Below are 21,637 nucleotides of genomic sequence, written 5' to 3'. Positions count from 1 at the left end.
CTCAACTCTGTTGAAATAAAGGGCTGGAGAGTTTAAGAGCTAGGTGGGGAAATTATAGACCCTTGGCGTTTGCTAATTGGTTGTACTCAAAGGAAAAGGCCACTTCTTGAACCTTCATGAAAGGGGGCAGTTTAACAGCTTGGATCAATTTGCCCTCTGAAGTTAAGCTCATCCCCTCTCATACAGAATCTGGCAATTAGGGATACTACCTGGGATCGCAAAGAGTCAGACATGACTGAGCGACTGAACTGAGCTGAACCTTCCTCAGTGATTATACTTCATAGAGATGGCTCCCAGTCCCTGAGAAAGACATTCCTGGGTTGGAAAACTGACAAAAAGCTTTTATAAAAAGTGATCTCAATTTTGATATTTGGCAAAACTAATACAATTATGTAAAGTTTACAAATAAAATAAAATTTAAAAAAAAAAAGTGATCTCAAAGGGGCACAGGCAGAATTTACAGGTGCAAGTTTTCTAAAGACATGCTCTAAAAAAAGAGAGGTCACAGACCTAGAGTCAGGAAGAAATCTGACTAAAGTTAAATCAAGTAATACAGACCGAATGTTGGCATCTCTCAAGTTTCCTTTCGCAAAACCTCATCTCTCGTTGTGATGGTTTTAGGAAGTGGGGACTTTGGGAGGTGAACAGACAACAAGGGTAGTCTTCATGAACAAAACGTGTACCCTTATAAAGGGAGCTCACAGAAGACTCCCTTTATCCCTTTCTTCCAAGAGAGGTTACAACGAAAAGATGGCTACTTCTAAACCAGGAAGAAGGTTCTCATCAGACACCAGAAGTTTCAGCACCTTGATCAAAGAATTCTCAGATTCCAGACCATGGGAAACAAATGTCTGTTGTTCATAAGTCACCCAGTCCATGGTATTTGACTAAGACAGAAGGGAACATTAATGTCATCTTGGTTAGACTGAATGGAGGAAACAGCAGAGGTAGGAAGGACCTCATGATACCAGGCCAAGTAGATGCCTTGTCATGTACCAAGCAGAGGACTCAGGCTGCTGGGAACTACTGTTTAAACTCTGGCCTGGCATTTGCTTCTTATTTAGTGGTTGTGTAGCATTAGGTGGCTTGGTAATGATGAGCTAACTAAATTACATAAACTATTGTATTACATTATGTATTTCTTGGGGCATTTAATATATCATTAATGTAAGGGACATGAAGAAAAAAAGTAGAGGAAGCATAGCTTTCCTTAGCCTATTTACTAGACTTCAATAAAAATGTAATCATCTAACATTCTATATCATGTAAAACGAGACAAGTTTTCTAACCCAATAATGAAGGTACCGGCATATATAGGAAAGTGAGAAAAGAAAAGAAAAAAATATTGACATAAAAAGCAAGTCTGATCACCTTGGCTTCTTCAATGTTTGGCTTCTTTACATAAAAATATTCAAATATAACCACTGTTTATTTTATTTTTCTCAAATCATTTTACTTTATTTTCATACCCCACTGTTTAAATGCTCCTGAAAGACATTATAACCAGTGTCCACCCCAGTCAAGGGTATAATTTAAAATATCCCAATTCAGAGACTTTTAACCCAGGATCAGCATGAAAATATGAATTCTATGAAGCAAAATCTTTCTCGTGAACATTCCTCTGAGTAGTTTTCATCTTACAAAATTGATCTAAAGGATTGTTTCTGTAAATGTGGTTCACAGACTGGTGTACAGTCTTGAAATGTTTATTACCAGTTTGCTCTTAGACATTATTACCAGTTTGCAAGTGTTCAGAAAATGTCATAACATTTTGACATTGCTTCTCAACACTCAATACACTTTTCAAATTTAATTTTTCTAGTAATTCAGTTTATATTATTTTGTATCCCATGAGAGATTTTTAAAATGGCCCTTTCACATATATATCTAAAAGCATGATGTAAAACAAGTAGGTCACAAATCTACTAAATATTTAAGGAAGCAAACTCACACCAATAGAAAGTGATCTAAGAATGCTCAAGACCCAGAATGAAAAACCTGGAGAAATTCCATCCTAAACGAGGCCAGAGAGGACAGTGATCAAGAAAGAGTCATCCAGAAACCAGATCCTGGGAATACCAGATTTGATAACTTTGTTAATCCTGGTCCTCCAAAGGGCAGATGCCAAGAGGATCAAATACCTGTGTGAAAAGGAAACACGGATGGAAAATGAAAAGGGCTGAGTGAGGTGTCAGTGTGTGCGTGCTAAGTTGCTTCAGTAGTATATGGTTCTTTGCAACCCCATGGACTGTAGCCTGCCAGGCTCCTCTGTCCATGGGAATTCTACAGGCAAGAATACTGGAGTGGGTTGTCATGCCTTTCTCCAGGGGATCTTCCCAACCCAGATCAAATTTGCGTTTCTTTTGTCTCGTGCATTGGCAGGCACATTCTTTACCCCTGGCCCCACCTGGGAAGCCCAAGCGGTATCAGGCCATGATCCAAATCTAAACACAGGTGAAGGAGAAAGGAAGAGAAATCTGGGTGGAAGCATCATAGACTGCTTTGAAGTATAAGGAAGGTGCAGCAAAGTCTCCATGGGCTCCTTGAGCTTTGAATAGGTTGTCAAATTTCCCAGGAATGGGCCTGCCTTAGGCTCAGATGCTAAATTATCTACCTGCAATGTGGGAGACCCAGGTTCAATCCCTGAGTCAGGAAGATCCCCTGAAGAAGGGAATGGCAATCCAGTCCATTATTTCTTGCCTGGAGAATCCCATGGACAAAGGAGCCTGGTGGGCTACAGCCCATGGAGTCCTAAAGAGTCAGACATGACTGAGTGAATAAGCATGTAGCATCCCACTTCACTCTGTCACTGGAGGTAGATTTCAGAGCACAGCAGCTGGGGTCTCCACCCAATGATCAAAATGAAGCAGTTCTCACAAGCACCACTGATATCTCTGTACTGCACAGATCTACTTCACATAAGTCCAAATCACAGCTCCAGTACAATTCCCATGGGCTTTTTTTTTTTTTTTTTTTTTCTGAAGGAAAATTACTAAGGAAGAGACTAGAGGGAGGAACTGCAGCTCCCTCTACTGCAGTTTCTAGTACTCATCTCTGAACTTCACTCTCCATCTTAAATGTCTCTCAGGCTGAGCTATCAACCAGGTGTGTCCTGGTGGCTTACTTCGTAGTGTGTGACATAAACCTTCATCCCAGAAGTTTCCTCATGCTCCTTTTAGTCCAGGGCTGCTGCACAGGTGCACCCAATGTTACACTGTAAGCTAATGCCATATTATGGCAGGGGACTGCAAGGAGGTGTGCAAGAGGATCTCCTGAGACCCCAGGAGGTATTCCGCAGACCTCAAGAATTGATGCTTTCAAACTGTGGTGCTGGAGAACACTCTTAAGTCCCTTGGGCAACAAGGAGATCAAACTAGTCAATCTCAAAGGAAACCAATCCTGAATATTCATTGGAAGGACTGATGCTGAGGCTGAAGCTCCAATACTTTGGTCATCTGATGTGAAGAGCCAACTCACTGGAAAAGACCCTGATGCTGGGAAAGACTGAGGGCAGGAGGAGAAGGGGGCAACAGAGGATAAGATGGTTGGATGGCATCACCTATTCAATGGACATGAGTTTGAGTCTGAGCAAACTCTGGGAGATATTGAAGGACGGGGAACCTGGTGTGCCACAGTTCATGATGTTGAAGGAGTCGGACACGACTTACTGACTGAACAACAGCTATTACTATATAAAGCAGCTCTACCTAGGCTTGCTGGTCAGTGTCAAATGGCACAGTCACCATAAGGACTCCTTTTGTTGCCTGCTGACTGCCAGATCCAAGTGTCCAAAGGGTGCTGGTGGCAGAAGCACCTGAATCATGCTGAGTAAAGGAGAGGTCTTTGGATTTAGGGTGGTTCTTTCCAGAGGGAAGCAGAAATGATGAGAGAGGAGAGGGGAGGATAAGACAAGAGTTCATTCGCATATCCTGGATCCCTGCTTGTAGATTAAAATCAAGGGAAGGAAAGGGTAGAAATACTGAGCTAGGTTTGAAGAATCTATAGGAAACAAAACTATGTTGTATCTTACTAGAGTGATGGACTGGTAGTCGCAAGCTTCTCAGAGAAACCTCAACCTTAGAGTGACCTTCTACCCTGCAAACAATACTGGCAATAAAACAAGAAAAGCTAAGTAGGTAACCAGTTGGATCCTAAACATCCCGGTTTTGTTTTGTTTTGCTTAAAGAAAGTGGCTAAGGGTAGGACTTTTGAAGGCTGGGTGACCTGCAGGTATCAGCACTAGCTCTGTTCTCTGCTGGGCTTAAACAGCAGCCTCTTTGGGCTCCAAGGACCTCAACTGACATGAGTTTGCTCTGCAACCACAGCGTCTTGGGAAGAAAAAAAACATAAAGCCAGGACAATCAGAAAGGGGGAAATTACTCTGGAAGACTGGTGATAACACATTTTTTTTTATCATAAACTATTAAAAATAAAACTTTACTTGGCAAATCAAGCTGTTTATAACCTTGGGAAAATTAGCCATTTTTGAAAACTGGTTTTCAAAAGAATTATATGCATTACACTTTGGCTTTGACCACTTGATGTCCTTTTATATGTGTATGAATTAGTATGAAGATGTAAATGAACATGGCATGCTCCACCTGTTTCCTTCAGAGAGAGAGAGAGAGAGAAACAGAGATGAGGAGGAGAATAGATACTTGAAATATTTTAAGTTGTTCTATTATGTAAATGATTCTAAGAGCTTCTATGCTTCCCAAGGTAGGACACATATGTATATAATTATTCTATCATACTTGCATAATGAAATTAGAGGGATGTGACAAGGAGTAATTGAGAGGCAAGGGAAAGTGGGTGATAGTATTTGAGATATCAAAGACTATGGGTATCAGGTCAATTGTACAGATAATGGTTTTAGCACCTTTGAAGGACAATAGTATCTAATTTATAGGCTATGTTAAAAAAATTTCAAATAATTCTATTCCTCATATCCAGAAGCTATTGAAGGATGGAAAATGCAACATTGTATCAGGAAGGACAAAACTATGGATATTTTCAAACTCTTCTTTGTATAAAGACTGTATTTGCATCCTAGGTCTGTGATAACAAAGTCACAAACTAGGTGATTGAAAGCAAGAGAAAATTTATTCCTCACTGTACAGGAGATTGGAAGTCTGAAATCAAAGTATTGTCAAGGCAATGCCTCCTGGAAGACTTTGCTGTTGTTCAGTTGCTCAGCTATGTGCCACTCTTTGTGACCCCAGGGACTGCTGCACGCCAGGCTTCCCTGTCCTTCTCTATCTCCCATTGCTTGCTCAAACTCACGTCTGTTGTGTCCGTGATGCCACCCAACCATCTTATCCTCTGTTGCCCCCTTCTCCTCCTGCCCTCAATATTTCTCAACATCAGAATCTTTCCAATGAGTTGTCTTTTCCCATCAGGTGGCCAAAGTACTGGAGCTTCAGCTTCAGCAACAGTCTTCTAATGAATATTCAGAATTGATTTCCTTTAGGATTGACTAGTTTGATCCCCTTGCAGTCCAAGTGATTCTCAAGAGTCTTGTCTAGCACCACAGTTCAAAAGCATCAATTCTTTGGTGCTCACCATTTCCTATGGTCCAGCTCTCACATCTTTACATGACTACTGGAAAGACTTTAGGAAAGAATCTTTCGTTGCTTCTTCCCAGCTTCTGATTGATGCTAGTAATCCTTAATTTCCTTTGTTTGTAGCTGCATCATTTCAATTTCTTCCTCTGTGTTCATATGGCCACCTTCTCTGTGTATGTGTCTCTGGATCTAAATTACTCTCTTTTTTATTTTGGCTGTTTTGGATCTTCACTGCGGTGCGGGCTTCTCTAGTTGCAGAGTAGTCTTAGATGCCTTATGGCATGCGGGATCTTAGTTCTCTAACCAGGGACTGAACCACATCCCCTGCATTGGAAGGTGGATTCTCAACCACTGGACCACCAGGGAAGTCCCCTATATTTCCCTCTACTTTTAAAGGGCACCAGTCATATTGGATTTAGGGCTCACTCTAATCTAGTATGACCTTATCATAACTTGATGACATCTGTAATGACTCTGTTTTCCAATAACGTCACATTCATGGATATGGATTTTGAGGTGCGGAGGAGCATTATTCAACCAAGTTAAATGACATATGTAAAACTTGCAAGCAATCAAGAATTACAATGCAAATCTAAGATTACCCAAATATCCTTAATATTCTTAAGAAAACAAAATAGCTGAAACCTTGGTTAACAGAAAAAAAGATACAGGAATGTTTAGAAACAATTTTTGCTCCAGTGATTTTTCCTTTTATTTTAATTGTTTTTAATATTATCTCGTTAACTTTATATTAGGATATATTGAGTTCATAAAAACAGTTTTAGAATGTATGAGATTAAAATATTGGATAAATATTCACTGTGAAGTTATTTTGATAGATCATTTTCATCTAGTACAGCTAGTAGGCAAAACAAAATACTTAATGAAAATATCTTTGTTTTTAAGTGATAAAAACTACAAAGAGAATGATGACATTTTATCAAACAGGAAAGGAGTAGTTTTCTCTTCTCTTTCTCAGCATGCTGTACCTTTTTCTGATTTTTGCTTATTTCTCTGACCTCATATGTTCCCTCTCTCCTTTGCTCCCTTGATCTTCTTGCTGGTTCTAGAATTTACCAAACTCATCTCTATTCATTGTTACTTTTCTGAAAGCCGGGCTTCCTGAATGGCTCAGTGGGTAAAGAATTTGCCTACAATGCAGGAAATACAGGAGACACAGATTTGATCCCTGGGTCAGGAAGATCCTCTGGAGAAGCAAATGGCATCCTACTCCAGTATTCTTGCCGAGAAAATCCCATGGACAGAGGAGCCTGGCAGGCTACATTCCATGAGGTTGCAGAGTCTGACATGATTGAGCACGATGTGAGATCACAGGACACACCTCCACTGACCACTCAGGCCTCTGCTCCTATGTCACTGCCTCAAGAGGACCTTTCTACACCATCCTCTATGTCTATCACCTCTCTCTCCTCTTATTTACCTGAGTTTACACTGTTGTATTTATTTGTTTGTATTGTTACATATTAGAAACTATGTATCTGCTTGGTCTACATCTCTTTCCAGCATCAGGGTAGGGAATTTTTCCTTAATATATACAGATGAAAAAATTAGAGAACAAATTAATGGAAGAATCCTTTAAAAATCATTACCATTTGTTTTGAAAAATAAGCAAATTTTGATCAATTGTTAATGAAGCTTTCAATGTTATAGAACAGAAAATCTCTTATAAGCAAATTAAGTAAATTAAAAAAAATTAACTCCATATTTTATTATGGCTTTTGAGGACTAAGATTGAAAAAAAACATGCTTTTATCACCCTGAATTTACTTTTAATAAACTAATTTACAAGTGATAAAGTGAAGCAAAACCATTCTTAAAATATTTTTAATGCAGTCATGTTGAAAGGAAACTACTTAGACACTAAATATTAATATCTCTTATCCCATTGCACAATATATACAGCAAGACGCTAACACTTCTTAACATTCATTCATATTCATTGATAGAAGTCATTTGGAAAGACATTTTGAATTTCTTTATACATCATTGTAACAATCTCATAACCTCTTGGAGTTTGTATCTCATGTTTACATTTTTCATGAACCTCTTGATTAGTTTTCATCATCGGTTCTGTATATTACTCCTCTTTTGTACTTCTAGTATTTTACTAGACCTGTGAGACATAGTATAAATTTCTTATAGTGTTGATTTTTCCCTCTCAGAGAATAAATTTTCTTGTTTTTTTTTTTTTTTTTGGTGTGTGATAATAAACTGAAAGTGATTCTGAAATTAAAAGCAATACATTCTCAAAATGGATTCTAAATTTAGAATTGAAATCAATGCTAACTTAATAATCTCTTCAAAGCTTTTTGGGGGGTCTCAAATTTATTTACATAGTGGAAACTAGAGAGTATTAATGGATTCTTTATAATGTTCACATCTTAAATTATTTTTAACTGTAAATTCAGACATACAATGAAATCTTATTTAATAAAACTATAATATCTACACATTAATCCACACAGTTTCCTTTTCACTACTGTTATGTTTAGGAAAAATGTCTCTTTATTTTTAAGGCTAATCATGCGCTCTGAAAATCACTTTTTCCTGCCCCTCTGAGACAACACTGTGGATAATCCCTTCTTTCCAAGTCTCCCAAATTTCTCTCTCTACTTTATTTTCCCCCATCAGTGCTAAAACATGTTTTAAAATTCTTTAAAGTTTTTACCAAAGATTATCAGCATCTTTCCATTCAATCTCTTCTCCCAGTTCTATTTCTATATCAAAATTTAAAAAAAAAAACACAATACTTATTCGAAAAGTTACTAAGACTTCTATAAAAAAATGTGATACTAAACTCTGAAAAATGTCCTCAATTTGTATCTTATGTTACCTCCTAGTATTATCCTGAAAATATCTTCATCCTTAAAAGCTATATCCATCTTTATGCATAACCTCATCTCCCTAGAAACTGATTTTTCCCACTGATTATTTTTAGTCTGTCTCCTTAGCAGACTCTCATTCCTTTGGTCATTTCTAAAGGTCTGTATTCCTCTGGTTTGGACATACTCCCTTTTCTTTTTAGAATACATGCGTGCATGCTAAGATGCTTCAGTTGTGCCCAACTCTGTGTGACCCCGTGGACTGTAGCTTGCCAGGCTCCTCTGTCCATGGGATTCTCCAGACACGCATACTGGAGTGGGTTGCCACACCCTCCTCTAGGGGATCTTTCCAACCCAGGGATCCAACCCATATCTCTTATGTCTCCTGCATTGGCAGGCAGGTTCTTTAACATAGAGTCACGGGAAGAAGCCCCTTTTTATTTATTTTTTAATTATTTTATTTTTTAACTTTACAATATTGTATTGGTTTTGTCATATATCAACATGAATCCACCACAGGTATACACGTGTTCCCCATCCTGAACCCTCCTCCTTCCTCCCTCCCCGTACCATCCCTCTGTGGTACATATACACAATGGAGTATTACTCAGCCATTAAAAAGAATACATTTGAATCAGTTCCAATGAGGTGGATGAAACTGGAGCCCCTTTTTAGAATAACAGTCCTCTGAAATAATTGCTTCTCACTTCATGCTTTCAACCTTGTCTACATACCACCGGTCTTCTGAGAGATAACAAAGCAACTAAAATTATATCCCAAAGTGAATCCTTGATTATCTCTTCAAACTCTGCTCTCTTCTGAGTTCTCTCTGTGTATAAACTGATTCCCAAGCACCTGAAAATCAGAGGAGCTGATGTTTCTACTCTGTGGATTTATTCTGCCTCAAACTTATTTGTATTTTTCCATATTACCTATCATTTGTTTACTTGATACTAATTATTTCCTTAACTCCCACCTTACACTATGGATTAAGCTATGTAGCTATATCATTCACACCACAGGTCAGGCTCCCTGGGACACAGGTTCTGAAACTGATATTTACAAACAGGAGATATATTTGGGAGAGCTCTTGGTATGTGAGGGTGCAAGAGAAACACAATTGGGAGAATCAGAAAATCTCAACTACAAGTAAGTTTCAAAGCACCTGGGAAAGTATTTAAGAAATGTCTGAATTGAGACAGGCCCTTCACCCCCCTCCTGTATCAACTAAGGCAAACATATAATGAGATAGCTCTGTGAGATAACTCCCTTTGACTGAAGGAAATCCTCATGGAGACTCAACATTAAGCCATCAATAGCCAAAGTCCCTGGCGTCTGAAGAATAAGTGCCTCGGTCTCAAATGAATGGGGTGGGCCTGGGCACCAGATTGCAACTTCCACCCCCTTACCCAGGAAGGTCTACTTACTTTGTATTAAAGTATTGTGTGGATGGCTCAGTCATGTTCAACTCTTTGGGACCCCATGGTCTGTAGCCTGCCAGGCTCCTCTGTCCATGGAATTTTCCAGGCAAAAAATACTACAGTGGGTTGCCATTTCCTACTCCATAGCATTAATGTATTCACCTAGGAATAGTTCCTTCAGGTTTGTTTGCTCTCTTTTCCTAAGGAAACCCATACAAGAAATGTTTGCAAGATTTTCTAAAGCTGTTATCACAGCAGCTGGCCTTAGAATAGCAACTCAAACTTATTTCTTTTTTCTAATACCCATTCTAGACAGATTCAATCATCCTCAGGTATCACCTCTAACAGAGGCTCACCTGGTGGGATGATCTGAAGGATATGAGTCTCTAGTCATCAGGATTTTCTCAAGCTGATGCCACTGTACTTGGGCAATTGAGTTAAAATGGAGCAAGGGGGTATCAAGAATCTCTGCAGTGTGTCACCTCGTGCCAAAATGTTCCTCTCTGCTCTGGTGGTGTAATAGCTACCCTGCCTTCTCCATACTGGAATATTATTCCTTTCCTTGCTTACTGGTCCCTTGCTTCTCTCCCCCAGTAGAGGTAACACCTTTATGGAAATCAGAATCTCTATATGCACAGAAATTGTAGGGAATAAAGCCCAAATTTCCAAAGTGAATCCCTGGGAATAAAGGCAAATAGGAACATTCCTCTATATTGACTTCTGGACCCATACTTTGTCTATTGTGACAAAGTACCAAGTGACATCTGTTATAATGGTCTTTGTGAACCCTGAAGTTACGATGGCACAATGACCCAGGAGGTCCTGCAGGCTATTCTCTCTGAGCTGGCACTCATATCCGGTTCTGCCACTATCATGTTGGTGTTTTCTGATTACTGTTGCATGACACCAAATCTCATCACCGTGTGCCCACTACATCGTCTTTGCTGAAAAGTAGGTCCTTTATTCTAAAACAAGTATCCTGTCTGGGTGAATCGAACATCCTATAACCTCACTTAGCATTGCTTTGTGAGGCTCTGAAGAAAAGGCAACTTGAAAACTCATCAAGACAAATCATCCTTCTGTTGATCAACTTGCTACTAGTTTATTTCCTCAAGCTACAGTGCAGGATTTGAATGATGGGCTCATGTATTCATTGTGCCAACTATGACTAGAGGCTTGCTGACATCAACTGATTGTCTTTCAATCCACTTGGTTGTTGATGGTGAATGTGTCTGTTGGGTGTTAATATGGGCAAAGATGTTCACACTTATGCATACTTCTAAAGTCTCAGCATCATGCCTCACTGCAGATGAATATTTCAATCTTCCAATTGTTTTGCTCACAACCACCTGATCAAACCATTGCCTTCCCCCTCTCTTCCCCCACTCTGTATTAGCCACTTTTTTGTGTGTTTGAAAGTGTCCCTAAGTTATAACTGTCCCCTGGAAGCTGTTCCTCTCCCACTTCTGTTTTGTCTTTTAGGGCCACACTTGAGTGGGGCTGATGGATAGATATAGTCAATCTTTAGCTTGTATTCAGTCTACAAAGTCTGTGTTCTTTGGAAATAAGTACAAGATTTCCTAAAGTATCCACTGAGATGTTCCCAATCCCCATTTTAAGGTCCTAACACTTTTAAAATCAGGAATATTTGCAGAGAAGTCTGCTCCTTTTTTCCTGAAAATACTTTAATATTTACTTTTATATAGGTTGGCGTTTTAGTCACTAAGTCATGTCTGACTCTTGTGATCCTATGGACTGAAGCCTGCGAGGCCCCTCTGTCCATGGGATTCTCCAGACAAGAATACAGGTTGGCTTGTAACAAATTATTTAAGTTTTTGTCTAAAAGTGACTTTTAAGTAGGCTTAAAGTATATTTTAACTGAGTACAGAGTATATTTTACCTGAGTATAGACTTCTAGGTTGGCAGTTATTAGTTTTTTGTATTTTATAGATACTGTCCTCTGGCTTCCATTGTTTCTGTTAAAAAGTTAACTATTGGTGCTATTTTGGTTTCTTTGAAGAGATAACATTATTGTTAACATCACCTCCAGCTTATTTAGGAAGAGGGCATGGCAACTTACTCCAGAATTCTTGAATCCCCATGGACAGAGAAGCCTCACGGGCTATACTCGGATATAACTAAGTGACTTAGGATGCACATCCAATGTATTTAAGACTTACATTTTTTCTTGGATAACTAACAGAAACCTACTTTGTAGCACAGAGAACTCTACTCAATATTATGTAACAACCTAAATGGGAAAATAATTTGAAAAATGTAGATATGTATATGCATAACTGAATTACTTTGCTGTAGCCCTGAAACTATCTCAATACTGTTAATCAACTAAACAAAGTTTAAAGAGATTTACATTTTTTATGTTACCAGCTTTTATATGATGAGCCTAAATATAATTTTTGCTGCATTTATCCTGGGTGGGATTCTCAGGTCTTCTTCAATCATTAAGTTGAATATTTTAGATAATATTCAGTCATTAACATCTTAATTATTTCTTGTACTATCACTTTCCTTTATATGGGATTTGAATTATACCTATATTAGACCTTTAACCACATCCCAGGTGGCACAGTGGTAAAGAATTCCCCTGCCAATACAGAGAACACAAGAGATGCAAGTTCCATCCTTGCATTAGGAAGATCCCCTGTGGTAGGAAATGGCAACATACTCCAGTTTTCTTGCCTGGGAAATCCCATGGACAGAGGAGCCTGGCGGGCTACAGTCCACGTGATCAGAAAGAGCTGGGCATGACTGAGTACACACACAAACACACACACACATATGTTATCTTATGCTTATCTTACTTTAAGAAAGGTTTTGGTTTTGCTTTTGTTAAGCAGCTAGAACAAAGATGAATCTAATAAGGTGTTGAGGTAATTAAAAGCAGGTCAATCTATGGTTATCCCTTTCTCCTAAGGTTTATTTTTAAGGTTCCTAATTGTGTCCCAACTGAAAGTATTGGCCTGCAATTTCTCCCTTCATCCTATGTGTATACCAACAATTCCATGCACTCTCTCTTTGCCACCATATTTTTGAATCTGCACATAACTTAATAATTAAAGGGCCCCAAATCTTGGCTCTTTTGGTTTTTATTCTCTGCTTTTTCAAACCTATAATAATTCCTCACTGCTCTGGAAGGTTCCCCAAACATTGGAATACATTTTAAAAAATAGCTTGTCCAGATTTTCTAATGTAAGTGCTAGTCAAAAACAACCTAATCTGCCATTACAGGAAACAGATTGTTGGTAGTATAATGTAACATTTAAAGAATGGGCCTTGGCAGCTAAGATTTCTGAGACTGAGTCCTGGATCTCTTACACAGAAACAGCTCTAACATTATGTTCAAGAGAATAAATGTTGAAGCCAAACTGCATAGGATTTAATCTTGAGTCTCTAAATTGAGTGACCTTGAACAAGTTTCTTAATGTATCTTTGCAATATGACTTCTTATAGAAAGTTGAAAAAGCATTAATTCCTACCTATATCATTGTTGTGCAGAGTAACATGTATAAGCAATTTTAACATTGTCTGGCATAAATGTAGCACTCAACAATGTTAGATTTTTCTTTGTGTTCTCTTGGCAAAATGAAGCTAGTATGACCTACTAATAAGGTTGCTTTAAGAAATGGAGGCTTGCTTTCGCCTCAGTCTCGAGCGCTAGCTGGCAGCCAAGCATACGTGCTCAGGGATTAGCGGCCGCCATCGACGGTGCTTAGGCTCCTCTGGGCTCATCTGTGCCACTTGCCACACACTCCGCCGTCATAAGCCGCCATTATGGTAAACTTGCAAAGGCCGGTAAAAATCAAGGTGACTCCAAGAAAATGGCTCCTCCCCCAAAGGAGGTAGAAGAAGATAGTGAAGATGAGGAAATGTCAGAAGATGAAGACGATGAGAGCAGTGGAGAAGAGGTTGTTATTCCTCAGAAAAAAGGCAAGAAGGATGCTGCAACTCCAGCAAAGAAGATGATGGTTTCCCCAACAAAAAAGGTTGCAGTTGCCACACGGGCAAAGAAAGCAGTTTTCACCCCTGGCAAAAAGGCAGCAGCTATGCCAGCCAAGAGGACAGTTACACCTGCCAAAGCAGTGGTAACACCTGGCAAAAAGGGAGGCATCCCAGGCAAAGCATTGGTAGCAACATCTGGTAAGCAGGGAGCAGCCACCCCAGGCAAGGGAACAAAGAACAGCAAGAATGCCAAGAAGGAATACAGTGATGAAGAAGATGGAGATGACAGTGAAGAGGAAGACGATGATGATGAAGAGAAGGATGAGCCAGCAGTGAGGAAGGCAGCTGCTGCTTTTGGTGCTGCTCCTGCCACAGATGATGAGGATGACAATGATGATGATGATGAGGAGGAGGAGGAGGAGGAGGACAAAGATGACTCTGAAGAAGAACCTATGGAGATTGTACCAGCCAAAGGAAATAAAGCTCCAGTAAAAGCTGTTCCTGTGAAGGCTAAAAGCACTGCTGAAGATGAAGAGGGTGATGATGATGATGAAGATGAAGAGGAAGAGGATGACAGTGATGAAGAGGAGGAGGATGATGAGGAAGAAGAGGAGGAGGAGGAAGAAGAAGAGGAGGAAGAGGAAGAAGAGCCATCAAAGAAGCACCTGGAAAACGAAAGAAGGAAATGGCCAAACGAAAAGCAGTTCCTGAAGCCAAGAAACAAAAAGTGGAAGGCACAGAACCAGCTACATCTTTCAATCTCTTTGTTGGAAACCTGAACTTCAATAAATCTTCTCCTGAATTGAAAACGGGTATCAGTGATCTTTTTGCTAAAAATGATCTTGCTGTTGTCGATGTCAGAATTGGTGTGTCTAGGAAGTTTGGCTATGTGGATTTTGAATCTGCTGAAAACCTGGAAAAAGCCTTGGAACTCACTGGTTTAAAAGTCTTTGGCACTGAAATTAAACTGGAAAAACCAAAGGGAAAAGACAGTAAGAAAGATCAAGATGCAAGAACACTTTTGGCTAAAAATCTGCCTTACAAAGTTACTCAGGATGAATTAAGAAGTGTTTGAAGATGCTGTGGAGATCAAATTAGTCAGCAAGGATGGAAAGAGTTAAAGGGATTGCTTATATTGAATTTAAGACAGAAGCTGAGGCAGAAAAAACCTTGAAAAAGAAAAGCAGGGAACAGAGATAGATGGGCGATCCATTTCTCTGTACTACACTGGAGAGAAAGGTCAAAGTCAAGACCATAGAGGTGGAAAGAATAGCACTTGGAGTGGTGAATCAAAAACCCTGGTTTTAAGCAACCTCTCCTATAGTGCAACGGAACATATTCTTCAGGAAGTATTTGAGAAGGCAACTCATATCAAGGTGCCCCAGAACCAAAATGGCAAATCTAAAGGGTATGCATTTATAGAATTTGCTTCATTTGAAAATGCCAAAGAAGCTTTAAATTCATGTAATAAAAGAGAAATTGACAGCAGAGCCATCAGACTGGAATTGCAAGGACCCAGGGGATCACCTAATGCAAGAAGCCAGCCACCCAAAACTGTCTTTGTCAAATGTCTCTCTAAGGATACCACAGAAGAGACATTAAAGGAGTTGTTTGATGACTCTATTCGAGCAAGGATAGTCACTGACCGGGAGACTGGATCCTCCAAAGGGTTTGGTTTTGTAGACTTCAACAGCGAGGAAGATGCCAAAGCTGCCAAGGAGGCCATGGAAGATGGTGAAATTGATGGAAACAAAGTCACTTTGGACTGGGCCAAACCTAAGGGTGAAGGTGGCTTTGGAGGCTGAGGTGGTGGCAGAGGTGGCTTTGGAGGCCGAGGTGGTGGCAGAGGTGGCCAAGGTGGCTTTGGTGGCAGAGGCCAGGGAGGCTTTGGAGGGCAAGGAGGCTTCCAAGGAGGCAGAGGAGGAGAAGGAGACCACAAGCCACAAGGAAAGAAGACGAAGTTTGAATAGTTTCTTCTATCCCTGTCTTTCCCTCTTCCATTTAAAAGAAAGGACTCTGAGGTTTTTAGTTACCTGATCAATGGCAGAGCCTTCTGAGGAAATTCCAAGACAGTATACAGCCCTGTGGTCTACTTGGAAATCCGTATAGATAACATTTCAAGGGAGATAACACTGTTGGTGTTGACTGGATATTCGTATAAACTTTTTAAAGAGATGAGTGATAGAGCTAACCCTTATCTGTAAGTTTTGAATTTATATTGTTTCTTCCCATGTACAAAACCATTTTTCTCATATGGAGTTTTGTTTTTTTTTTTTGCGTTAGGGGGTGTAAAGTAAAGAATGTTTTATCATGATTTTTGCTTCAGCAATTTTGGGACAGATTAAAAGTCCTAGAACTCTGGGGAAAAAAAAAAAAAGAAATGGAGGCTTTAATATAAACAAAATTATTTTGCTAGTGCTTAGTACACAATAAATACTCATATATTAGTATGTGAATAGTAAATGAATGAAGAATATGTAGTAATTAATGAATTAAGAAAAGCCTTTCCCTCTGTAGTATCTTTTAATTCTCTTCTGTTTTAGTAGATCACCTTATCAGGTTCAGCGTTAAATAAGAACTGACGGAGGCACAGATATTTGTTTTTGAGATGATTAGATGTCATGAAAATCAAATTAGAAACACTCAGAATTGAATGATCTTTCTCTGCACATTGGAAGGTACATCTCCATAACCACATGATTGATCATTCATGATTTAAACAGAAATTGTGTTTGCTATTCATGTCAAAGGTCGGAGAACAAGAGGCAATAATAATATTTTAAAGAAATTATTTGAAAGAGCTTTCAAATTTTTATGCATTTAGTCATTTCGTTATTTCTCTTAATATTGGAAATGCAATTTTTAAGTAAAAACTGTTAAAGATTTTAGTAGTCATGATTAGAGATTACTTGATAAAAGGATTTGGTTATACAATTTTCAGTCTGGTTTCACAATGAATATAACTAAAGAATACTAAATAATATGGATAATATGAATAATGGACTGGTATAAACACAGAAGAAGGTCTTATATTTGAGCCTATGTTTTCCAAGAATTTTATTAGTCCTTGCACAAACACTTATCAAATGTGCAAGCAATTACTCTCTGAAAAAATAATAATAGATTTTATAGGCTGAACATCTCCCTTAACTCTAAAAACAAATGACATGTAATAATGAATTTTCGACCTTTACATTTAGGGTCAGAAAAAACTTATATTAAATTATACATTTCTTCCATTCATTAAAAATTAAAAAAAATAAAAGCAATAACACACAACTTTTAATTTCAGAATATTTAACACAGAATTTAGAAGACACGTGTTGGAAAAGAAATTAACTTATTACTAGAATTTTGTATTTGTTCTTAGATGTAACTGACAAGTAGAAGGCACACAATGGGAAAGTTTAAAATGTATAATATTTCAGATATATAAAAAAGAGAACAGTTTAACAACCATTCATATGCCCCTCTTCTTAGCTTATACAAATATATGCAGAGTTAAACATTCTTATGTGGCCCTAATCAATTTCATTCCCCTTTTTATATATCCTGCTCCTACCAGAGCTCATCAATATATTAAATTTGGTGTTTTTCATTTTCATGCATGCCTTTATATGTTTATTTCACATCTTTATATCCATAAACATGATCTACTATTTTTCATACTTTTAACTTTTATGTAAATGTAATAATGTCTTTTCCATTATGGCACTTATTGTTGGGTTCCTTATGTAGAGTTTGGAAGTCACCATTCTGTCCTAACAAGTGGGAAGCTAAACAGATTGACAAAATCAACAACTCTTCATGAATCCATAACAAAGAGAAGGAAACAAGGCAAACTGCTGACCACAAGAAGAGACAGATGAATACAGAGAATAACAATTTACTAGAGCAGAAACCTCCTAAGAAACCAGGGCCAGGAGAAAACCTGAACTGGTCAGTGTGAACAAGGCTGAGAATTAAAAACTCCAGAGCACCCAATCATTGGGTGGTACCAGAGTTTTGTGGGATTTACCTCTGGGTTTAGTCATGTTCCCTTGGTAATAATGGGGAAAAATACTTCCAACTAGAGGAGGATAATGGGAATCCTTTTGAAATAAACAAGAGCACTCTGTTCTTAATACAGCCTGCCCTCAAAGGAAACTAGTTAACCAGAACCTGGCCTGCTGGCATATTTTTGTTGTTGTTTTTGTTCAGTCGCTATATCCAACTATTTGTGACTTCATGGACTGCAACAAGCCAGGCTCCTCTGTCCTCCATTTCTCTCCCAGAATTTGCTGAAATTCATGTCCATTGAATCAGTGATGCCATCCAACCATCTCATCCTCTGCCAACTCCTTCTCCTTTTGCCTTCAATCTTTCCCAGCATCAGTCTTTTCCAATGAGTCGGCTCTTCACATCAAGTGAAAAAAGTATTAGAGCTTCAATCCTTCCAATGAATATTCAGGGTTGATTTTCATTAGGACTGACAGGTTTGATGTCCTTACTGTCTAAGGGACTCTCAAGAGTCTTATCTAGCACCACATTAGAAAGCATCATTCTTTGGTGCTCAGCCTTCTTTATGGTCCAACTCTCACATCCATACATGACTACTGGAAAAACCATTGACTAGACGGACTTTGTTGGCAAAGTGATGTCTCTGCTTTTTTAATATGCTGTCTAAGTTTGTCATGGCTTTCCTTCCCAAGAGCAGTGTTGGTGTATTATCAGAAGCTAACTGATGTGAGGGAAGGGAGATTATCCAACTCTAGTCCACCTAGTCATCTGGTCCCTAAGGGAGTAGTGGGGGGAGAGAATCTGAAAAACATTTGCAACATTCACAGTTCAAAAGAATAGGCTTACTAAGAGACTGAGAACTAATCATAAGACTATAAAATGCCTCCCGGCCTTCCAACCTCCATCTTAACTCCACATTACTAAAGGTCTATTACAGCAGTCGTTTTCATCTGGCACATATCATGTTCAGCTATCCAGAAAAAATTGCAAGTATACCAAAAGTCAAAAATGAAAGAAATTAAAGACATCAGGAACAAGCATGGCAGAGATGTAGGAATCATCAGATTGGGAATTTAAAACAGCTATGATTAATATGTTAAGGCTCTAATGAATCAAGTAGAAAGAATGCAGAAAAAGATAGGCAATGTAAGCAGAGAGATGAAAACCTTAAGAAAGAACTGAAAAGAAAACTAGATATAAAAAACACTATACTAGAGATGAACAGTGCCTTTGATGGGCTTATTAGTAGATTGGACATGGCTGAGGAAATAATTTCTGAGTTAACGATATCCCTATAAAAACTTCCAGAATGGAAAGGCAAGGAGAAGAAATATTGAAAAAAAAAATAGAGTATCCAAGGATGATGTGACAAATATAAGCAGTGGAAATACCATAAGGAGACAGAAGGAAAGAAGGAAAGAGAAGAAATATTTGAACAATAATGACTCAGAACTTCACCAAATTAATGTCAAAAACATGGTTTTTATTTTAATCAATAAACTTACATGATTTATCCATGTTAATGAATGTAGTTCTATATAATTTGCTTTCATAGCTATATATTTCATTGTATAAATATACGATAAATTAGTAAATTTATTTTCCTGCTGGTGGTATTTGCTTCCAATTATTTGCTTCCGTAAATGTGACAATAAACATTCCTTCTTAATATCATTGTGCATACGTATAACATAGGGCAGTGCTTATGAACAAAATTTTCTGTGATGAGGAAATTTTCTATATCAATGTTGTTCAAAGTAGTGAGCACTTAAAATTTGGCAAGTGTGGCAGAGTAACTGATTTTTTACTTTAAATTCAATAAATATGAATTTAAATAGCCACAAATTGCTAGTGATAATATTTGGAAGTTTACTAAGAAGTACTATGCTATAGAAGTAGAATATTTAGACCATCATATAATCTAAGGATTATTGCTATCATTGCATAAGAGATATATTCATTTTCAACTTTACTGTTTCATATTGCGTGAAAAATATTCAAACAGTTCCAATTTTCTTCAGCACAGATAAGAAATCTGTTTTATTTTTATATCTTTATGAACTTTTGGTACTGTCAGTCAAAATAATGAGTTCACAATTGCTTATCTTTATTTTTTCCTTTTCAGAGGAGAGAAGCGGCATTGTATTTTCTGATTACCAGTGAGATTAACCATTAATTTTTATGACTTTTAGCTATTTGGCTTTCTCTTCTGTGAATTACCAACTCATATAATTTCTCCATTGATTTTTCTACTGGTTTATGTTTTTCTCACTGATTTCTGATTGTCCCTCATATATTGTTGAAATGAACCTTTCTTTGGTTGCATTGCCAAGCTCTTCTCCACTTTTATTTCTGCTTGTGTTTCTTCTAATTATTTATTTAAGACTCAGAAAATTAAAGTAGTTAAATTTATTAGAATTTTTATATGGTTTTGCTTTTGAGATATTAAGACATTTTCCTAATTCAAGCTCTATATTTTATTATAAAATTAAAGAAATAAATAATAAGAGAAATCTAATTTTATTTTTATATATGTGGAAAACATTAGTCTCAATACCATTTATTCCACTGTGTTCCCCTTGATTTTGCAAAGCTGTCTTTCTCACATATCACGTTATCAAATATTGATTTACTTCTGACCCTTTAGTGTATTTTTTCTTTTCTTATACACATATTATATATTAATTGCACTATTTTTATAATTTAAGAAAAGTCCTCCTTCTTGTTCTTCTTAAAAACTGTCTTGACAGAGTATACCATGTAGGCACTCTTTTTAAACCATTTTATATATCTTTATATAAATATGTATGTGTATATATATATATATATATACACATATATAAAAATATATAGCTGTATATATTTATATACAGCTTGGGTGGACTTTGAGTTCCAAGCATCTCTGTGCCATGGGACCCAGCTTTGTCCAGAAACAGGAAACCAGAAGCAACCTCTAAACAAGAACTTACCAGTGCAGAATTATGAAAGACCACATCCATTGTCTTAGAAAGGGACACCTTTGAGTTAGCTTTACTCTGAGTTCTTATGGAACCAGACTAAATCAATTCATCATGGCAGTCTGTCTGAAATCACATCCTGCCTGGCTCCCTCCTTGTCCCTGTCTTGGTTTCCTCATTCTCTTACTAGTTTTGGTACACTTTCTTTAAAAATCCTTTGCACAAGCATGGTTATTTTAGAGGCTGCTTCTGAAGAATCCAGCTTCCCTGGTGGCTCAGAGGGTAAAGACTCCACCTGCAATGCGGGGGACCTGGGTTCGATCCCTGGGTTTGGAGGATACCCTGGAGAAGGGAACAGCTACTCACTCCAGTATTCTGGCCTGGAGAATTCCATAGAGAGAGGAGACTAGCAGGCTACAGTCCATGGGGTCACAAAGAGTCGGACATGACTGAGGGACTTTTAGTTTCTGAAGAATCAAATTGAAAACAGTAGCAGTTAGCCCTTTGTTCTTTTGGGTACTAATATGAAGCTTGTCTAGCTTCACTGTCACATACAACTATGCACGAGCACATACACAAATGTGAAGTAGTTGGGATTTTTAATAGAAAAAGATCAAATTTTCAGATTATCACTTTTCATACAGCATCTTTTTGTTCATACACCTGCATCTCTCCCATTTTTCAGTTCTACCATAATTATTCAATATAAATTTATTTTTACATAAAAGTTATGCACATCTTTATTACATTTATTCTTAGACATCTTATTTTTTTTTCTATTTCCAAAGACTTTTTATTGCTAATTTAAAGCAATTGAATTTGTGGCAATCTAATATTTCCTGGTGGCTCAGTGGTAAAGAATTTGCCTGCCAATGCAGGAGATGTGGGTTCAA

General features: G+C 37.9%; 1 pseudogene; it reads left to right on the top strand.

Moving 5' to 3' along the window:
* LOC102278748 (nucleolin pseudogene) overlaps positions 1-15,758 on the top strand; it is a 43,629-nt pseudogene extending 27,871 nt beyond the window's left edge.
* The last annotated feature ends 5,879 nt before the right edge of the window (positions 15,759-21,637 follow it).

This window comes from Bos mutus, chromosome 12 (assembly GCF_027580195.1).
Source record: "Bos mutus isolate GX-2022 chromosome 12, NWIPB_WYAK_1.1, whole genome shotgun sequence".
In the NCBI taxonomy this organism is placed as follows: Eukaryota; Metazoa; Chordata; class Mammalia; order Artiodactyla; family Bovidae; genus Bos; species Bos mutus.
Note: the sequence above shows the minus strand (reverse complement) of the source record. Positions and strands in the feature narration are given on the sequence as shown.